This window comes from Notolepis coatsorum (assembly GCF_963971535.1).
Source record: "Notolepis coatsorum genome assembly, chromosome: 6".
Lineage (NCBI taxonomy): Eukaryota > Metazoa > Chordata > Actinopteri > Aulopiformes > Paralepididae > Notolepis > Notolepis coatsorum.
In genome coordinates this window covers 11,392,459-11,413,534 of record NC_140170.1, presented here as the reverse complement: position 1 = coordinate 11,413,534, position 21,076 = coordinate 11,392,459, and positions in this window count along the sequence as shown.

Below are 21,076 nucleotides of genomic sequence, written 5' to 3'. Positions count from 1 at the left end.
AAATGGCCAAATTAGAGATGGATAGTGAAGATGGGGGTCTAGACCTACCTAATATTAGACATTACCAACTAGCAGCACACCTTAGGGTACTGGTCGGCTGGTTCAGATCAGACCCACGGTCAATCTGGCTGGACGTTGAATCCTCGCAATCTAAGTCCCCCCTATGGAACCTACTATTTATCAAAGACTTTAAGTCTGTTAGGAAAATATGCTCCAACCCCATCACACTATGTTCCGTCAAGGCCTGGAAGACTGTCCTGTCCGTAAGGTGGAGGGCCGAGCCAAGCTGACCTCTCCTCTTACCCCGATCGTAGGCAATCCTGACTTTAAGCCAGACCAAATTGGCGGCGGCTTCAAGACCTGGCATAAGCAGGGCATAACTGATCTTGGCCACCTGTTTGATGGCCAGACCCTAATGTCCTTTACACAGCTGCAGCAGCGGTATGGCCTATTGAAAGCGGAATTCTTTTGATACCTACAAATTAGGCAGTTTATCACCAAGGACACCTCACTTTTAACTAACAGCTCCACCTCGCAGGTGGAGAAAGCCCTCTCCTTGCAGATCCCCAAAAAACAAATATCTATCTTCTATAGTACTCTGAACCTTAATTCATCTTTATCTTCCCTTGTTACTAAACAGTCCTGGGAAAAATACCTGGACATAGAGATCACAGATGCAGACTGGCAGGATGCATGGACCTACGCAAAAGAAATCTCTGTTTGCAACCGCACCAAGCCTATTCAAGTTAGAATCTTGCACCGCATTCATATTACCCCCGCCCTTAAGAGTAAAATGGATCCCAATACGTCCCCACTTTGCTTTAAATGTAAGATAGAGAAACCACGTCCACTGCTTTTGGACCTGTGTAAAGCTTCAGAGCTATTGGTTCGACATCGTAGAGGAACTATCTGACATATTTCACACCCCCATCGAGCTGGATCCCCTATATGTGTGTAGGTAGAACACACATATATATAGCACACATAGATAATGCACACACATAAGAGCCACACTAATTTTTTTTTTTATAATTATTTTTCCTTTTTTTCTTCTTTTTTTACTTTCTTGTTTGCCTGTCTTGTGCTGTTATTATTGTTGTTAGTGTTACTATTATTATTATTATTATTATTATTATTATTATTATTATTAATGGTATTGTATTGTGATGTCTTGTTCTATGTTGGAAAATTGAAAATAAAAACATTTATAAAAAAAAAAAAACAGTGTCAGCTGAACTCGCACCAAACAAGGTATAGGGAAATAGTCAGACATCCAGGGGAGGAAACTAACTTTTTGGCTTACCAGCCAACTGGCGAGTATCTGATTTTTTTTACCAGCCAAACAGATTTTTTACCAGACAAAAAAAATCGCCAATTGTGATAATTACTTCTTTGTATGTCTTCGTCTAAATAGATTTTCAATCATAGTAAAATAATCACACCGTGTCTCTACTCTTTAAAATATTTATTAGCATAAAACATTAATCTCTACTCTTCACAATATTAGCATAAAACATATTAACATGAAAGAGGTATCTATTCTGGACTGGGTTGGGCTGAACTGGGCAGTGAAAGATGCTGGGTTGGGCAGTGAAAGAAAAAAAACAAAGTATGTTGTGAAGTGTATAGATAGATGTGAAATGTATAGATGTAGCAGTAGTCTATCTGTATGTCATATGTTATGATGAATTGAAAATGGGGGACCCTGATGTAAACAAGACGAAAGTCTTTCTCTGGTCTGCCTCCCCTTAACAATTGTGTGTATTGAGCCGTACTGTATTGTACCCATTCTGCAATCTGTTAATAAAATTTTCAATCAATCAATCAAGTTAACTTTGAACCTCGGTTGTCAAGCCTCGTCAATGTTGTGTATGCATCTGGGTAGGCACACTGTGCCTTTAAGACAGCACGGTGGTCTTACGACAGTGCTGTGAAGTACCGTGGTAACGTCAGTTGGGTTGGTGTGCTGTTGTACACAGTGCACTGGTTGAGCTTAGCTAGCCCCTTTCGTGACTGCGATGTGCAAGCCAGGGGCTTTTGAGCATGAAATAAAATGTCTAACCTTACGTCGTAGTCCGGTGCTTTTTTGGAAACATTATAGTCATAACAGATACACCTAGCTGGCTGCTTTGAGCACACGGGGCTAACGTTAGCTAGCAAGCAGCTATCGCTAAAACGCTAACTAGAAGCTAAGACTAACATTACACCTCTGTGATTTAAATGTGTCCTTAGTAACTTATACTCGAGGGTTGTGCTAGGGTTGGATGCAGTTCCCCGTTGGTCAGTCTGTCTGTTTTCCATCTTCTGCTGTGTTTAACGTTATCCGTTTGAGAGTGCTCCTGATGGCTAGCCTAGTAACGCAGGACTTTTATCATTATATGTCCGTGGGTTGGCCAGTACTGCGCGAACTTTTATTAAACATTATATGTCCGCGGGTGGTCTTGTGCAGTGCTCTCGTGGCACTGTCAACTAAGCACTCAGAAGACGCGCACCGTTTGCCAGTGCAGTGATTGCAGAATGTTTTTTTTTTGTATACTCGCCAGACTGGCGAGTGGTCTTCATGAATCACTCGCCAAACGTAAAAAATACTCGCATTTGGCGAGTAAAGTGGCCTAATTTCCTCCCCTGCAGACATCCCAGAATTATTTCATAATACAAAGTTTCTGAATGGATATTTGGATTCAACCAAGTTGTATGCAGTGATGACCGGTCTTTCCCCGCGGAACACAAGTTACTTAACGTTACATGGGTCATGCTATGCATGCTTAACTTGCTAACGATAGCAGTGTAACTTAATGTTACACACGTCGCGCTATGCATTAGGGATGGGTACAGAATTAGGTACTTTCAAAGGTACCTACCGAATCACGTCGGTACTACAGAGTACCGATTCACGTGAGATCCGTCGGTGCCAGATTTCGGTACTGTAAAAATAATTAAAAATAAAAAAAATATTTCGTCACCGTTCACACGCACAATATACGCTTACCTAGGATTTGACTTGATTCAACAACAAAGCAGTCGGGGCAATGGCAAGCCGAAAACGGTCGAAAGTGTGGTGTTTTTTTTCCCACAACTGAGGTAGGTAGATACCATTTTTAGAGACTGACTGTCTACAGCCATATGAAATCCATTTTATTATTTTCCAAATTCCATTTTAATAATTCGGAATTCTGTATTTAGACTGACATGGCTTTTGAAGTGATCTTCGCACGTGTTTTTGCGGGTCCAGTCAACGGTATGTTGACAGAATTTGCAAAACACCTTATCGACTGAAGCATAAAAGTCATTAGGATACTGCTCTGCTCTGAATTTAGGGCTTAGTGCGGAATTTCTTCTGACGGTAACGACGCACAGAGTTGTGTGTAACACGCTGTAGCGTCCCCTATCATGTTCGCGTTGCACCAAACGTTCCATATTCTCCCGAACACGGAAGAGAAGTCCAGATTAGGGCAAATTCTGCAATAGTCCACGTTTTACAGTTGATTGATTCCATTTTTATTGGTCAATTTCCGCAATTCCGTCCGCGATTCCGTGAACGCGGATTTCATATGGCTCTAAAAGTACAGAAAAAAGGTACTGTTGGGTACCGGTATCGATTCACGGGTACCGGTACCGTATCGGTTCAAATGTGAACAGTACCCATCCCTACTATGCATGCTTAGCTTGCTAACGTTAAGATAGGAGATAGCAGTGTAACTTAATTAGGCCTGTCGCAATAAGCAATAAATCAATTTATCGCACGATAATGAAAATGAATGCAATGATTTTGATGGGCGCGATTAATTGCTATTTGCGTGTTTGTTTTAATGAGGCGGGAACCAGAACCTATTGTCAGTCATTCTAGTCTCGGTGTTAACGTTTCCCTCGCGTTAGCATTAGCTAACGTTATCATAGCCAGATCTGTGGTGTCAGCTGGATGACGTTGGCTTAATTTGCAAACGTTGGTTAACGTTCGCTATCTATATGGCGTTGGCAGGCGGGGCTGGCGTTGTCCAGTTGACATTACAGATCATGATGGCTATGATAGCGTTAGCTAAAGCTACTGCATGTTATCATCAACTCAATTCGACTGAGGTAGAGCCGAGAATGTACCACACGCTAAATCGTCCCCGGACCCCTCAACCTATAGACGGTTCCAACTTCAGTGTGTGAATTACGTTTTTTATTTATTTTTTTTCAACAAACATGACCATGTTCACGTCTTAAACTCATACTGAGGCCTTAGTTTTGGTTTTAAATTGCATATCATAATTCATTTATTTATTGTCACACAGAGCAGAAGAATTTTGCCAAAACAAACCAATTGTATCTAGCTGCAGAACGGCAGACCAGCCACACTCTCAGACCCTAATGTTACACAGGTCGCGCTATGAATGCTTTTTTCGAACGTTTCGTTCTCTCCGCTATGATGAGCTCTGCTCTGCTTCAGCACGGACAGCACCTCTCAAGTACCCGTATGTGCATGTGTGAGTGTCAGTCGCGCGAGTGTGTAAGTACCAGCCCCGCTCCTCGGGCAGACGGAGAGAGATATAGAAATCGGCCAACAAGATTAGTTTGCAACGTTTAAATTCCTCAAAAAAAAAGGAGTGAAATGCGAATGAAAGGGTTGAAATCAGTACTAGCAAGGGTGCCCCAAAATATTTTTTTCTACTAGCACAGGCTATTTTTAGGGGCAATATGCGACGCCCTCATAGCACTGTACAGCCCTGGACATGCAGAGAGCCCTAACCTACTACAGTACACATGCAGAGAGCCCTAACCTACTGCAGTACACACTATAGTACACACTACAGTACACATGCAGAGAGCCCTAACCTACTGCAGTACACACTATAGTACACACTACAGTACACATGCAGAGCCCTAACCTACTGCAGTACACACTATAGTACACACTACAGTACACATGCAGAGAGCCCTAACCTACTGCAGTACACACTATAGTACACACTACAGTACACATGCAGAGAGCCCTAACCTACTGCAGTACACACTATAGTACACACTACAGTACACATGCAGAGAGCCCTAACCTACTGCAGTACACACAATAGTACACACTACAGTACACATGCAGAGAGCCCTAACCTACTGCAGTACACACTATAGTACACACTACAGTACACATGCAGAGAGCCCTAACCTACTGCAGTACACACTATAGTACACACTACAGTACACATGCAGAGAGCCCTAACCTACTGCAGTACACACTATAGTACACACTACAGTACACATGCAGAGAGCCCTAACCTACTGCAGTACACACTATAGTACACACTACAGTACACATGCAGAGAGCCCTAACCTACTGCAGTACACAATATAGTACACACTACAGTACACACTACAGTACACATGCAGAGAGCCCTAACCTACTGCAGTACACACTATAGTACACACTACAGTACACATGCAGAGAGCCCTAACCTACTGCAGTACACAATATAGTACACACTACAGTACACATGCAGAGAGCCCTAACCTACTGCAGTACACAATATAGTACACACTACAGTACACATGCAGAGAGCCCTAACCTACTGCTGTACACACTATCCCACTACACACACTACAGTACACACTACAGTACCAATCACAATTTTAATGTGTGCAGTTTGGCAACTTGAGAGAGAGGGAGAGGGAGAGAGGCATAGTATGAATAAAAGGGGCAAAAGCTAAAGTTAAGTGAAGTGACTAGGCCTGCCGCGATAAGCAATAAATCGATTAATTGCCGCGATAATTTAAATGAATGCAATGATTTTGACGGACGCGATTAATTGCTATTTGCGCGTTTGTTTTAATGAGGCGGAACCAGTGCCCCTTGTCAGTCACTGTCCGTGTTGGGAGGCGGGCCGCTGGCTTTACTACAGCACAGCACAGGAGCTCCGTGGGGCAACACCACATAGCTTAACTACATTTCTCAATAGTGTTGCTCCTTTTAACCAAGTAGCGTTATTTGTAGTGTAACGTTAGAATAACACAGAATAACGTTAATACAATTACATGCATCATTGTTTACAATGAACGGGTGGGGCTAGTCAAAGGACTGGAGACGGGGACAAGTTAAACATGAATTAATTTATTATAACAGGTCGTTTTCGAGTCGTGCTGCAGTGCCTACGCACCACAGCTATTCTATTATAATACTGCTTTGACGCTTCCTCCTCATCGTTGATTGCCTGTAGTAGCTGCATCTAACGTTAGTAGCTAACGTTAAAACTAAAAAACACAACCGGACGAGACAAGTTGTCGGCTAGGATAATCACAACAATACTTCCGGTCCGGTCGGTGGGCTTCAAAATAAAAGTCTTAAACACCGGAAAAGACGGAGCGGTGGGCTTCAAAATAAAAGTTTTGGGAAATAAATTTCTCAAAAAAATTCTCTAACCGGTCGCAATAATATCGCTTATCGCGATATTTTCGGGGGCAATTAATCGCCCAGCAAAATGTGTTATCGTGGCAGGCCTAGAAGTGACTGTTACTTTTGTAGCAGTAGTTCAATGGCACTGCCTTTTTTGTTAGGCCTAGTTGTTGGCTACAACTTTGCCACAGTAGGCATTAATCACAGTTAATACAAAAAAATTCTGAAATCTCAAATCTGGCACTTTTTGGGAATAAAATATCCTGTTAACTTAAAGCTTGGTGTATTGTTTTTATTGACCTATAGTCCAGTCATGCTGAGTGAATCAATTCCCCCAGCCACATTTGTATAAAAAAAGAATTGGGGGAATTAACTGATCGAAAATGTATCGAATCGAATCAAAATCGTGGTCAAATGAAGAGATTTCATGATGCATTGAATCGTTGCCTGAAGAATCGTAATCGAATCGTTGTGGGGTCAAATATTTACACCACTAGTACACATGCAGAGACCCCTAACCTACTACAGTACACACTATTGATTGATTGAAAACTGTATTAACAGATTGCAGAATGGGTACAGTACAGTACAGCTCAATATACAATTGTTAAGGGGATGCAGACCAGAGAAAGACTTTCGTCTTGTTTACATCAGGGTCCCCCATTTTCAATTCATCATAAAGAATTGATCCCACTACACACTACAGTACACACTATCCCACTACACACTGCTACACATGCAAAGACCTTACCTACTGCAGTACACACTATCCAACTACACACTGCTACACATGCAAAGACCTAACCTACTGCAGTACACACTATCCCACTACACACTGCTACACATGCAGAGCCCCCTAACCTACTACAGTACACACTATCCCACTACACACTGCTACACACTATCCCACTACACACTGCTACACATGCAGAGACCCCTAACCTACTGTAGTACACACTCTCCCACTAGTTTCACTGTGAAATACACCAGAGATTCACTCTGAAATACACCAGAGATTCACTCTGAAATATACTGTGAAATACACCAGAGATTCACTCTGAAATACACCATAGCTTCACTCTGATCACTTTAGAATAGTGTGAACACTGAGAGATACAGTGGATGCTTCACATTCTTGGGGCACTCTTTGTACCTCTGGTGCACCAACACTTAGGCTGCGGTTACACCTTTCGTATCATCTTCGTATTGTTTTCATATGCGTATCGCCGCGATGTCGTGCGCCTCGAGTCACACTTTCGTTTTTTTTTCGTTTTTGTCACACGAGCACACTGATGTAGTACACTGCCAAAGCAGTAGGTGGCAGTAGGTGGCAAACATGAAGGCAATTTCAACCAATCAGAACGAATGTGCCAATACACTTCCTGGAAGCTCCAGCAAAGAAAATGTCAATAAGGCAGGCGCCTATGCCGCGCCACCATCTTGCCTATTTACTCAATGCAGCAATTCTTTTTCAGCAAAGCCTAATAAAAGTGCAATAAACAAAACGGATACATTCACTGTGTGTTCTGCCTGTCATTTGTTGATGAAACAAAACTAACATCAACACAAGTGACCACCAAGAGCGGATAGTTTAGTCTAAAAAACGATCGGTAGCATTGTTAGCTGCATGCTAACGTCAATGGAGTATGCCATTATAACAATATAGCATTGTGGCTAGAAGCTAACGTTAGCTCACGCTACTTAGCCAGCACCAAAACTGATGATATCGCGAGCTATCAGTAGTTAGATAACATTAGAGACAACGCTGTGTGTATTAAACAAAGGTGAATAGATGACTGGGCCATTTTGTTTAATGCTTGTTAAGTTGAAAGAGGAGCTCTGAGCTAACAGGGTCTGAATCCTGATAGCTCACGTTAGCCAGCTGCTCATGCAATCGGTAATGCTAGCAGAATGAATGGATGTAAACTTTATTTAACATATTGCATATGGGTACAATACAATACGGCTCAATACAAACAATTGTTAAGGGAATGCAGACTGTTGTAGCTTGGACTGGGGTCCTTATAACAATAACTTGACAACACATGGTAGCTGAAGCTATTTGGGACACACACGGAGCTATGTCCCAAACACACACACTGTTGTCACCGGAAGGGCACGCAGATGGTATCTACTGCGCATGGGCGTTTTCGCAACAACGGCTAGCGTGCTGACTACACGCTGTTGTCGATTCGTTTTTTTTGCGTATCTCCAAACGCAAACACAATTTTGCGTTTCAGCCGTATCCACAAAAAACGCCAAAAAACGCATTTCTGTGTAATAGGGACATCAAACGTCGTCAAAAACGTATAAAAAACGCCAGGAATACACTAGTCTAACCATGGCCTTAGTGAACCAGGGAGGAGGAGGGACTGGGAAAACGTCAGTAAGCCTGAACGAATCGGTTAGATACATGAAGAATGTGGTCCCCCCCCGCAACTTATTCCAGTCTATTGACATGGCTGAGAAAGGAACAGAATTAGAGGAAGGAGAGGACAGGAGATCTGGGAAGTACTTTGAACTGGTCTAATGTTACAGATTTTCACTGTACACACAAGACTGGGGTCACAATAAATAAAATAGTCTCTCTGCATTATGGAAAGGTGTATTTCGTTTAATCTTCAAATGCTGTAAACTGGATTGTATACTGAAGATATGAAGCAATGGGGTCACGGCTTGGCTCAGAGATAATCATTTAAGGCTTAGCCTTGATTGATTGAAAACTTTAAACAGATTGCAGAATGGGTACAATACAGTACGGCTCAATACAAAACAACTGCTAAGAGGATGCAGACCAGAAAAAGACTTTTGTCTTGTTTACATCAGGGTCACCCATTTTCAATGCATCAGGACATTTATGACATACAGATATACAGAACTGTGTAGTAAAAATATCATTAAAAATATATACATCTGAAGGGGTAGAAACTAGGGCTGGGCGATATAACGATAACGATAAATATTGCGATATATTTTAATAATCGATATCGAAATAAAAAAAAATCGTTTTTTTTTACCTGCAACAGGGCAGTTTTAAAACCAGAGACAGTGGACAGACTTGTCTTTCTTGCCTGCAACTTAAAGTAATGGCTTTGCTTGTCCAAATGACAATACTGACCAAATTGAGATTTATTTTTCTCTTGTCCATTTATTTTGTTTGCTTTCTAATTTAAAATACAGTTTGAAACCGTCTGTACACAGTAGGCTATGTGTGCTAGCAGAACTAGACTCCAGTCACGAGTCACGGTGCACATGTGCGGTGGTTTGTCCACCAAAAAAGCGCCAAAAGATCGAAAAGAAACTAGCAGAGCCAGAATTGTTCAACTCCCCTGGAGCCACAGCCAGCGGAGAAGCCGGTTTACATTCGCTTTTAAACCAGCTGCAGCCTGAGAACTGGAGTGTGAGGGGATGTAACACTAAAGATGGCGGCAATGACAAAGAATTGCTGCAAAATAAACATACATCTGTTGTTAAAAAAATATATATATATATATACTTATAACAATTCGATAATTATCGATATCGAGAAATATAACAACATTATCATATCGTTATCGCGATATGATTTTTTTCCATATCGCCCAGCCCTAGTAGAAACTGTACATTGGTGGGGGGGGGTTTGGAAATTTACAGGAGTCAGTTTCTAATTGCAGCCACCCGTAGGTGCTCTTTGAGAGCGGTTTTGAAGGAGGGTAGGGATTCACATTCCTTCAAGGTTGTGGGGCGTTCCACATTATTCTACGCAGGTATCCTTCTGTTGTTTGCTAGCTGACCAAAATGACAAGAAGGGGTCACGGCTCCCCCTCCCACCCACCCCCTCCTAACGTACAGTTTCCTCCCCCTCGTATGTATTTTCTGTTAGGATCTCTGTTTAACAGTACTGTATATTTGAATATCTTGTGTATCACAAATGTAACAGTACTGCATATCTGTATGTTGCGTATGTCATTATGAATTGAAGATGGGGGACCCTGATGTAAACAAGACGAAAGTCTTTCTCTGGTCTGCATCCCCTTAACTATTGTGTGTATTGAGCCGTACTGTATTATACTCATTCTGCAATCTGTTCTAAACACCTCCGCCACCATGCAGAGTCTGCAGACCATAATAAACCATCCCCCTCACCATCCTCTCACCAACCATCCCCCTGTAATCAGCACAAGCTGCACAATGGCTGCAGACAGAAGCTGCTGGCTGTGATTCAGGCTGGTCGGGATGAGATGAGCATTTCACCATCATGAACTATTCAGCTGTTCAGGATCAACGTTGTTCAATGATGCACCTCTATGGTTTTCATATCACATCATGAAGCGTTGGGTACCTGGGTCTAGTTCATAGACTTGGCCAGGATCCTTAAGATATGAATGTTGTGTCTCAAAGAGGTCAAGTAGCACTTTTATTTGTATACAACCAGTCAGCTTGTGACTAACTTACACATCTACTAGCTAGCTAACGTTGGTAACAATACTTCCAGTGAAACGTGAACATGTGATCACACTCTTCAACGAGTGGCAGATGAAACATAACTAATAACTAGCTGCTCCTCTCGTCTTTGTTCCAAACCTCAGGACAACAAGCTAGCAGCCGTTAGCCGCAGAGCGTTAGCTCGTTAGCTAACAGAACGTTATCTAGAAGGAATATTGCTACAGTCTCACCTTGAATGCCTTGGTTGAATCCGCAAACAACGTTTAATAATCCCCACAGAAATGTCCAACAGAACACACTTGTTTACTTCTTGTATTTCGCAGCTCGTCTTCAACTGGACTAACGTCACTGAAGCGAAGGGGAACTCTGGCGGAGTGACGCTGCTTTCTGCTCGAGACATCCAGCCTGTCAATCAACATGACGTACCAAGCCAAGCTCCTCCCACAATAACTCCCCACAGTCAGTGATCACGTGATGCTCATTGATCATGTTGAGAGTAGGGTCCAGCTGCAGACCCGGAGAAGCCTCTTACGGACCAAGCCTATAACGTGCCTAGTCTTTATATTATATCTATGGGAAGAAGCCATGGCTGGCCAGGGTCCCCTTTCGTGCAAGGTACGCTTTATTATATTACCTTGTATTATTATAAGTAACACATACTTTAATCAAAGATGGAGCAATGCAATTACAAGGTACGCTTTATTATATTACCTTGTATTATTAAAGGGGAACTATTTTACTATTCCTAGCATTATTTGGGCAACTTTAAACAATTCCTGTCAGTCTATTGAAGACATCTGTACGTTTAAAAAAAAAAAATGCATTGGTTTATATTTCTAATCAAGTACTCAAACCCATCATTTTTCAGCCACAAGAAATCAGGCTGTTATGGCCTGGCTCCGCCCATAAGCACTTTGAGTGACAGTCAGTCGAGAGAGAAGAGAGAAGAGAGAAGAGAGAATTATTTCTTAATCCCCGAGGGGAAACATGGTTTGCCACCAGAGCGAATACACATATACAAACATGAAAGAAACAGTTACATGATACAATACACTACAGGATACACAACACAATAGGAGAGCCTTTTTCGATGTTTAATTCCAAGAAGTTGGCATCGCACCAGTGGACAAATGAGTCAATCTCCTTTTTATAGGCCCGGTCATCGCATTTGTTGATGAGACCGATCAGAGCAGTATCGTCAGAAATTTTTTGCATATGGCACATGGCTTCGCTATGTCTGCAGTCCGCAGTATAAAGAACAAAGAGGAAGGGCGCCAAAACTGTTCCCTGGGGTCTCCAGTTTTTGTCCAGATGACATCCAATACTATGTCATCCAGCCTGACAAACTGAGGTAGAGGAACAAGATTTCATGCACCAAGAGATGGTTGAGTTGAGTTTAAGGTGAATCATTTTGTTTGCTAGGATATGTGGCTGGATTGTATTGAAGGCGCTAGAAAAACCAAAGAACATTACCCTAACAGAGCTGGCAGGCGATTCAAGGTGGCTATACATTTGGTGCAACATAAAAATCTGTACATCGTCGACTCCTACACTCTTCCTATATGCAAATAGCAAGGGGTCTAAATAAGGTGCCACCTGCTCCAGTGGCGGCTCGCCACTAGGGGCGCTAGGGCGCCGACCCCCCTGGTGAACCCTGGTTAAAATAGAGAAGAACAAGACATTTAATTTTTTAGTTTTTTGTTTTATAGCCCTATAAATAATATAAACATGTTTAAAATGAATAATATGTTTGTGTTTCCAATGCACAATATAACGTTAATATATAAAAAAATATATATCGTTTTCCTGAACAGGAAGTGACTCACTGAGCATAGCCGCATTTCTCCTAGCGGCTCCTAGCCGTATTTCTTGCCCGGGCTAGACGCAATAACGCTCTGAGTGCGTCATCGCTGTATCCGTCGCAGCCAATCAGTGCGTAACGCGCTGTGCGTTGAAATATAATGTATTATGTTGGAAACCGGGCGCGATTTGAAGCGGTCTAGGCAAACATCCATAGCAGCGTCAAGAATTTCCGTAGCCGCATTTCGCAGAGACGCTCTCTGATTGGCCGACGTCAGTTTTTTTTCCATAGCCGCATTTCGCGGAGACGCTCTCTGATTGGCCGACGCCACTTTCTATGTTCCAATTCTAGATTTCTAGGTTGGTGGTAGATAGTTGTGTGTTGTTGTGATATGCAGCTATTTGTCTTAGAGCGTGACGGCAAGTTCTTTCGACGGTTAAGCTTAGGCACTCTTTCAAAGTTGGTTAAGGTTAGAGTTTGTCTTAGAGCAGGGCGATAGAACGCCAGGTAGTTTGCAGGCTGTTAGACGTGGAAATGGGCAAAGAAATCAAGTACTTGTGCTTGTGTTGTGTGGTGCTAACACTAACAGCTAACACTTGGCTAACAAGCTATATGGCGGATGCAGTCTGGACAGTGGACAGTGGTCTGGATATACATCAACAGTGGATTATACACTTTATCAAGCCCTCCTGCCCTGGACGTTTCAACTAAACAGTAAGTCTCTCTCGCTCTCTCTCTCGCTCTCGCTACACAGCTGTCTCCGAGAAATGCGGCTACGGAAATGATTGACTGTGCTTGCTGAGACGATAATAGGCTAGCGATGCAAAACGCGCTGCTGTGTTGTGAACTATAACATTAATTTAGCTGCTGCTGATGCATAATGAATGAATGGTGAGTTGTTTAAAATGATATACATGTGTTAATTATTTTATTGGATTGATCCGAGAGACAGAGAGAGAGATTGCTCCAGAGCATCTCAGAGCATTACATTTTCAACTCGACCTAACGTAAACCCCCGGCTGCGACCCACCAGGCTGCGATAGTAGGAGCCGCTACTGACCTGCTCCCTGAGGTGGCCCAGCACAACCCTTTCAAAACACTTCATGATGTGGCATGTCAGAGCAATAGGTCTCAGGTTAGTGAGGCTATTACGCACATTGTTCTTTTTAGGAATAGGGACAAGACATGATGTTAACCACATTACAGGAAGAGCAGATGAAGACAAAGATAGAGAAAAAAAGAGAATGAAAAACATGGCACAACTGGTCAGCACAGACCTTGAGGGTGCATGGATAAATACCATCAGGCCCGGGGCCCTTGTTTACCTTTATGCGCTTAAACTCCTGACGAACCTCTTCAATAGAGATGACAATAGGGGGACAACTGTCCACAGGACTAGGCTGAGCCAGAGAGGAGAGGATACTCTCCTGCTCAGCAGAGAAATCAAATTGATCAAACCTAGCAAAGAACTGGTTTGCATGATTAACATCAATCTCAGGGCCCAGACAACTGGAATTGTTGGTCCAATCAGTGATTGATTTAATGCCTTTCCAAAGGCCCCTGGTATTGGTATTGGACATTTGTCTTTCTACCCTATCTTTATATTTATGTTTTGCTTGTTTTATTTGAGCTTTCAGCTCCTTTTGAGCATGTTTAATCATATCTCTATCACCTGTGAAAAATGCCCTCTTCTTTTAGTTTCACCTCCCTGGACATCCAAGGTTTAGACTCCCCCCAGTCAGTGATCACATGCACATTGATCATGTTGAGAGTAGGGTCCAGCAGCAGACCCGGAGAAGCCTGATTGATTGATTGATTGAACATTTTAGATTGCAGATTGCAGAATGGGTACAATACAGTACGGCTCAATACACACAATTGTTAAGAGGATGCAGACCAGAGAAAGACTTTCGTCTTGTTTACATCAGGGTCAGACATTTTCAATTCATCGTAACATGACATACATGACATACAGATAGACAGTACATCTAGACATTTATGACATACCAGATCTACAAATACAGTACTGTTTGTGATACAACAAAAGTCTAAAAAAGAGAGTATATACATTTGAGGGGGAAGAAACTGTACATTGGAGGAGGTTGGGTAGGTGGGGGGGGGGTTGTTGGGTAGGTGGGGTGGGGTGGGGGGGGGGAGTTTACATTGGAGGCGGTGGGGCGGGCGGGCGGGGTTGGGTAGGCGGGTGGGGGGGGGGGGGACTGTACATTGGAGGGGGTTGATTTTGGATATTTACAGGGGCCAGTTTCGGATTGCATTCTGCCGTAGGTGCTCTTTTAGAGAGGTTTTGAAGGTGGGTAGTGATTCACATTCCTTTACAGCTGTGGGTAGGATGTTCCACATTGTTGTTGCATAATTGTGAAATGTGTTTAGTCCCTTGTTTACATCAGGGTCCCCCATTTTCAATTCATAACATTTATGACATAAACAACATACAATGTTACATCCAGACATATTTATGACATACAAGATATACAAATAATATTTGTATATCTTGTATGTCATAAATATGTCTGGATACAGTACTGTTTATTTACAGACAGAGTTTCTAAAAGAGAATATATACATTATACGGGCCAAGCCTATAACGTGCCGGAGGAAGCATAGATATATATAAAGACTATTCTTTATATATCTATGGGAAAAAAACCTGGCTGGCCAAGGGTCCCTGTTGTAATGCATTTTAGGTAGCAACTGTTCTGCCTTGTATTATTATTATAAAAAAAATAAGTATTTGATTATATTTGTGCACAATACATTGTAACCCTGTGCAAAGTGACTGTTTCTGACTGAGACTTTCTATGTCAGTAATAATGCATGTAGCACGTTTTTTGTGTCTGTGGATGATTATCTGTTCATAAAAGTGTTTTTGCAACTTGTGAGATTACATTTAGGTGTGGCAGAGCCTGTGTGATAACTAGTGGTTGCTAAGGGGATACTTGTTGATTACTACTGGTTGCTACATGGTTAGTTGGTGATTAATTAACACAATTCTTAATGAAGGCGAGACAGTACCCCCAAAGTCGCCTTTTTGCTTTTTTTCTGACGATATTGAGATTTTGTTATATTTTGCTTCTATAACATGTCTTATTTCTAGTGGCAATAAAATATCGAAAACAGACAATTAGTTGTTTATTTTACTTAATTTTGTCTCATTGTGTCCATAGATCACAATTACAATACAGAACTTTGAGGTCGTTTTCTGAAAAACTAGTTTTTATGCATTTTACTTACACACAAAGACACAGAACTCCATTTCCCTAGTACCTACACACACCAAACTTTCTACATTTCTTCCCATCGATATTATGCTTCTTATTTCAGAGGGGTTTGTTGATAGAGGGGTTTGTTGATCTCTCCAAAATATATCATTCATAGCCGGGTTTATAGTACATTTTATACCAAAACTAGGCGAAAATAGATTTTTGTTATGACAGTAGACAGTATTTTCTGATGTATGGGCTGATAAGAGGACATAGCCACAATCCCCTCTGAAGAATGTTTCGTTTTGAATGTATCAACAAAATGAAACCAAGTTATTGAATCTGGCATTATCCATGTTGGTGATGCGAGTCTTGGCGATACATGCAAATGTGAGCATATTTAATGGGGAAGTGCCTTATTTGCATAAATATAAACATAAAATTCAGTTATAAAACTTGCAATACATTTTTTCTTAGTTTATATGTACATAACAAACTGGGAAAGTTTCATAGTGATATCTATTCAAATATTTTGTTTGCCTATTAGGGGGTACTGTCCAGGGGCGTAATTATGGGGGGGGGGGGCACGGGGGACATGTCCCCTGCATGTTTTCAGATGGCAGTTATTGTCCCCTGCACCTTTTTACCGTCCAAAACAATGTTACATGATAATAAACGGTGACGCGACGCGGCACTATAGGACCACACGGAAAACGGCTGCTTGTTCCATCGCTGAGCTCAGGTCTCTGACGACCTGAGCCATTGTCATGCAAAGACAAGCAGCCAGGTGAGCACCGGCGAGGGACGAGTCGCATTTTTGTGTGCATGCGCTAAGTACCAACCACAGCTGTCTTGCATAACAACAGCCATGTCGTCAGGTGTGCTCAAATACATAGCACCCTCCCTCAAAGTTTGGTGTGAAACTGTGTCTCTTGTGAATCTCTGTCTATGACCTCGTTGTATTTAAAAGCCTATAGGCTGTTGTTTATACATGTAGATTCTCTCTCTCTCTCTCTCTCTCTCTCTCTCTCTCTCTCTCTCTCTCTCTCTCTCTCTCTCTCTCTCTCTCTCTCTCTCTCTCTCTCTCTCTCTCTCTCTCTCTCTCTCTCTCTCTCTCTCTCTCTCTCTCTCTCTCTCTCTCTCTCTCTCTCTCTCTCTCTCTCTCTCTCTCTCTCTCTCTCTCTCTCTCTCTCTCTCTCTCTCTCTCTCTCTCTCTCAAAGCAGTAAGCACGTCCGAGACTCGCGCAGCGTTATCTACGAAGGGGGAAAACCCCCTTTCACCCCCGCGACCGTACAACTGTACGTAGCACCGGACGTAACAGCCACCCTCCCGCCCGGCAATGCCTTGGCTTTTACTGAAACGACGCCACTGCCACGCCCCCAAATGTGTCCCCTCCACATGAAAACAAAATTACGCCCTTGGTACTGTCTCCACCTTATCAAAATCTCTCCTCCCCTCTCTACTCTAGTTAGGCTACACTTTACCCTGTACTGTAATCTACTCTACTCTAGTTAGGCCTACACATTACTGTACTGTAATCTGCTCTACTCTAGTTAGGCCTACACATTACTGTACTGTAATCTACTCTACTCTAGTTAGGCCTACACATTACTGTACTGTACTGTAATCTACTCTAGTTAGGCCTACACATTACTGTACTGTAATCTACTCTACTCTAGTTAGGCCTACACATTACTGTACTGTAATCTGCTATACTCTAGTTAGGCCTACACATTACACTGTACTGTAATCTACTCTACTCTAGTTAGACCTACACATTACTGTACTGTAATCTACTCTACTCTAGTTAGGCCTACACATTACTGTACTGTACTGTAATCTACTCTACTCTAGTTGGACCTACACATTACAGTTCAGATGAGGGGAATCATTCCTCAGCTGGAAAGATGTGGCAACTGCTGCACAGCATAACGTTACCCTTTCTGCAAGCCTGGTGTGTTTAAGCCAACAGTTAGGAACAAGGTCCTAAACAAGCCTGGTGTGTTTAAGCCAACAGTTAGGAACAAGGTCCTAAAACAAGCCTGGTGTGTTTAAGCCAACAGTTAGGAACAAGCTCATAAAACAAGCCTGGTGTGTTTAAGCCAACAGTTAGGAACAAGCTCATAAAACAAGCCTGGTGTGTTTAAGCCAACAGTTAGGAACAAGGTCCTAAAACAAGCCTGGTGTGTTTAAGCCAACAGTTAGGAACAAGGTCCTAAAACAAGCCTGGTGTGTTTAAGCCAACAGTTAGGAACAAGGTCCTAAAACAAGCCTGGTGTGTTTAAGCCAACAGTTAGGAACAAGGTCCTAAAACAAGCCTGGTGTGTTTAAGCCAACAGTTAGGAACAAGGTCCTAAAACAAGCCTGGTGTGTTTAAGCCAACAGTTAGGAACAAGGTCCTAAAACAAGCCTGGTGTGTTTAAGCCAACAGTTAGGAACAAGGTCCTAAAACAAGCCCTTTTAATTATTATGGCTGATCAGTGTACATATGTTTTCCAGATCACATCACAGATCAAAATACCCCACACTGAAAGGTAACACAAAAAATAAATAACAAAATACATTAAAAAAAAATCACAGAATGGGCCTTTCACCGATATATCTGTTGTGTTATATCTATATTATTTATATATCTGTTGTTGCAAGTATTGAGCCATGTAAATCATGTAGCAGGGACTCCCAGACACAAGCTTTTGATCAGGTAATATTTTGGTAACTTTGGTGCTAGTTGACTGAGGAGGTTAGGTTGGTCTGCCAGTGTTTATCAAGTTTCAAGGTTCAAGTTGGTTTATTATTTGTCACATATAAAATACATGTACTTTACGGTGAAATGCTTGGTTCTGTATGAGCCCCTGAGAGTGTGCTTCATACAGTAAAACAGTAAGTAAAAGAGGAATATACAATCTAAAGTACAACCTAAGTACAATGAGGTACAAATGCGGACAATGAGGTACAAACCTTAAGGTAAGGTGCAAATGCAAATGAGGTATGAATGTAGTGCAAATCTCTTTAATAGATAGATAAATATAATGTAGTGTTAAAGTGTCTAAAGTGAGTGTCAAGGTGAGTGTTTGTTTAAAGTGAGTGTGTGCATGTGGATGTGTGTGCAATGAGTGTAGATGATGGGTTGTTACATAGAGTCATTGAGCATCCTGATGGCCTGGGGATAGAAGCTCTCTCTGTACTGGCCATGAGTTCAAGTTTGTTCATTAATTGTCATAGTAAAATACAGAATACTTTATCATGAAATGCTTTTTTCTGTATGAGCCCCTGTGAGTGTGCTAGATAAAAATAGAGACTCCGGTAGCGCTTGCCTGACCGCAGCAGTTCAAAAAGGCAGTTGTTTGGGTGACTAGTCTTTGGTTGTTCTCTTAGCCTTGGCCCTGCAACGCTTGGTATAAAAGTCCTGGAGTGTGGGAAGCTCACCTCCAATTGTGCGTTCGGCTGAATGGGCCACTCTCTGTAGTCTGCTGTTTATCTAACGTCATTTACAGCAGACATTAAACAACCAACAAACCCTTCATCACGTTACCTTCCCTTCCACATCTATGTATGTTATTTTCACATTATACTCCAACAGTGAATATGAGTTAAAACAGTAAAGCAGCCTGTTACCTGGTTTGTTTTCCCTTTCCACATCAATGTGGAACGCCCTACCCAAAGCTGTAAAGGAATGTGGATCACTACCCACTTTCAAAACCTCTCTCAAGAGACACCTACGGGAGACTGCAATTCAACACTGGCCCCTGTAAATATCCTAACCCAACCCCCTCCAATGTACAGTCATTTACCTAGTATGGTTTTGTCAATAGTCCAATGTACAATTTTGTTTGTTTGTACAGAGTCTCCCCCCCCTCAATGTACAGTTTTGCTTGTTTATACAGTGTGCCCCCCCCCCCCCAACCACCTCCAATGTAAATTACCCAGTATGGTTGTCAATATCCCAGTGTACCCAACCCCCCCCCACCCAACCTCCTCCAATGTACAGTTTCTACGTCAAATGTATATACTCCCTTTTCTTGACTCCTTCTGTATCACAAACAGTACTGTATTTGCAAATCTGGTATGTCATAAATGTATAGATGTAGCAGTACTGACTATCTGTATGTCATGTATGTCATATATGTCCTGATGAATTGAAAATGGGGGACCCTGGTGGAAACAAGACGAAAGTCTTTCTCTGGTCTGCATCCCCTTAACAATTGTGTGTATTGAGCTGTACTGTATTGTACCCATTCTGCAATCTGTTAATAAAGTTTTCAATCAATCAATTCAATCAATCCAGCCAGACACATAGGTTTGTGAGTGGGTGAGTGAGTGTACTCCCCTCTGCTGGATAAAAAAAAGTATATCATGTAAGTAGTGACATTCAGGTTATACATAGAATAGAATAGAATAGAAATACTTTTATTATCCAGAGGGAAATTTGACACTGCAAATCGCTCAACATTAAACATTTAGACAGAACAGGTCACAAATAAGAATAACAAAACTAATCAAATTGCCTAAGATAAGAATAGAATAAAATAGAATAAAAATGGAATAAGATATACAGTAATAAATACAGTAAAAATATACTGAAGTCTACAGTAGGTGTAATATTGCACAGTGCTGTTTCAAAAGTAAGAATCCAGGAAGATGGTAACTGGTGACATTCTGTTATGTCATTATGGTGACATAACATGGTGACATTCTGCCCTCTAGTGGTAAATGTGGAGAACACATCTGGAGGGTCAGGGTGTCAACATTGCACAGAATGAATGATGGATGAATGAATGAATGAATGAATGAATGAATGAATGAATGAATGAATGAATGAATGAATGAATGAATGAATGAATGAATGAATGAATGAATGAATGAATGAATGAATGAATGAATGAAAACTTTATTTAACAGATTGCAGAATGGGTACAATACAGTACGGCTCAATACACACAATTGCAATTGGGGATGCAGAACAGAGAAAGACGTTTGTCTTGTTTACATCAGGGTCCCCCATTTTCAATTCATAGTGAATAGAAGAGCTGTGTTCAGCCATATAGTTATGATGAGAAAGGATTCATTTGGATTTAAGATGTCCCACCAAGGTCTACTCACATGGAGCAACATTAAACGTTATGCTTTAATCTCTCTTGCAGCAGGGAGCACCCCTAAGAGTAGAACCACACCACCAAGAATAACTATTACTAACTCTTATTATTATTACTATTGTATTATGCACATCGTTGCGGGCGAGACCCCCCGCATTTCACTGTATA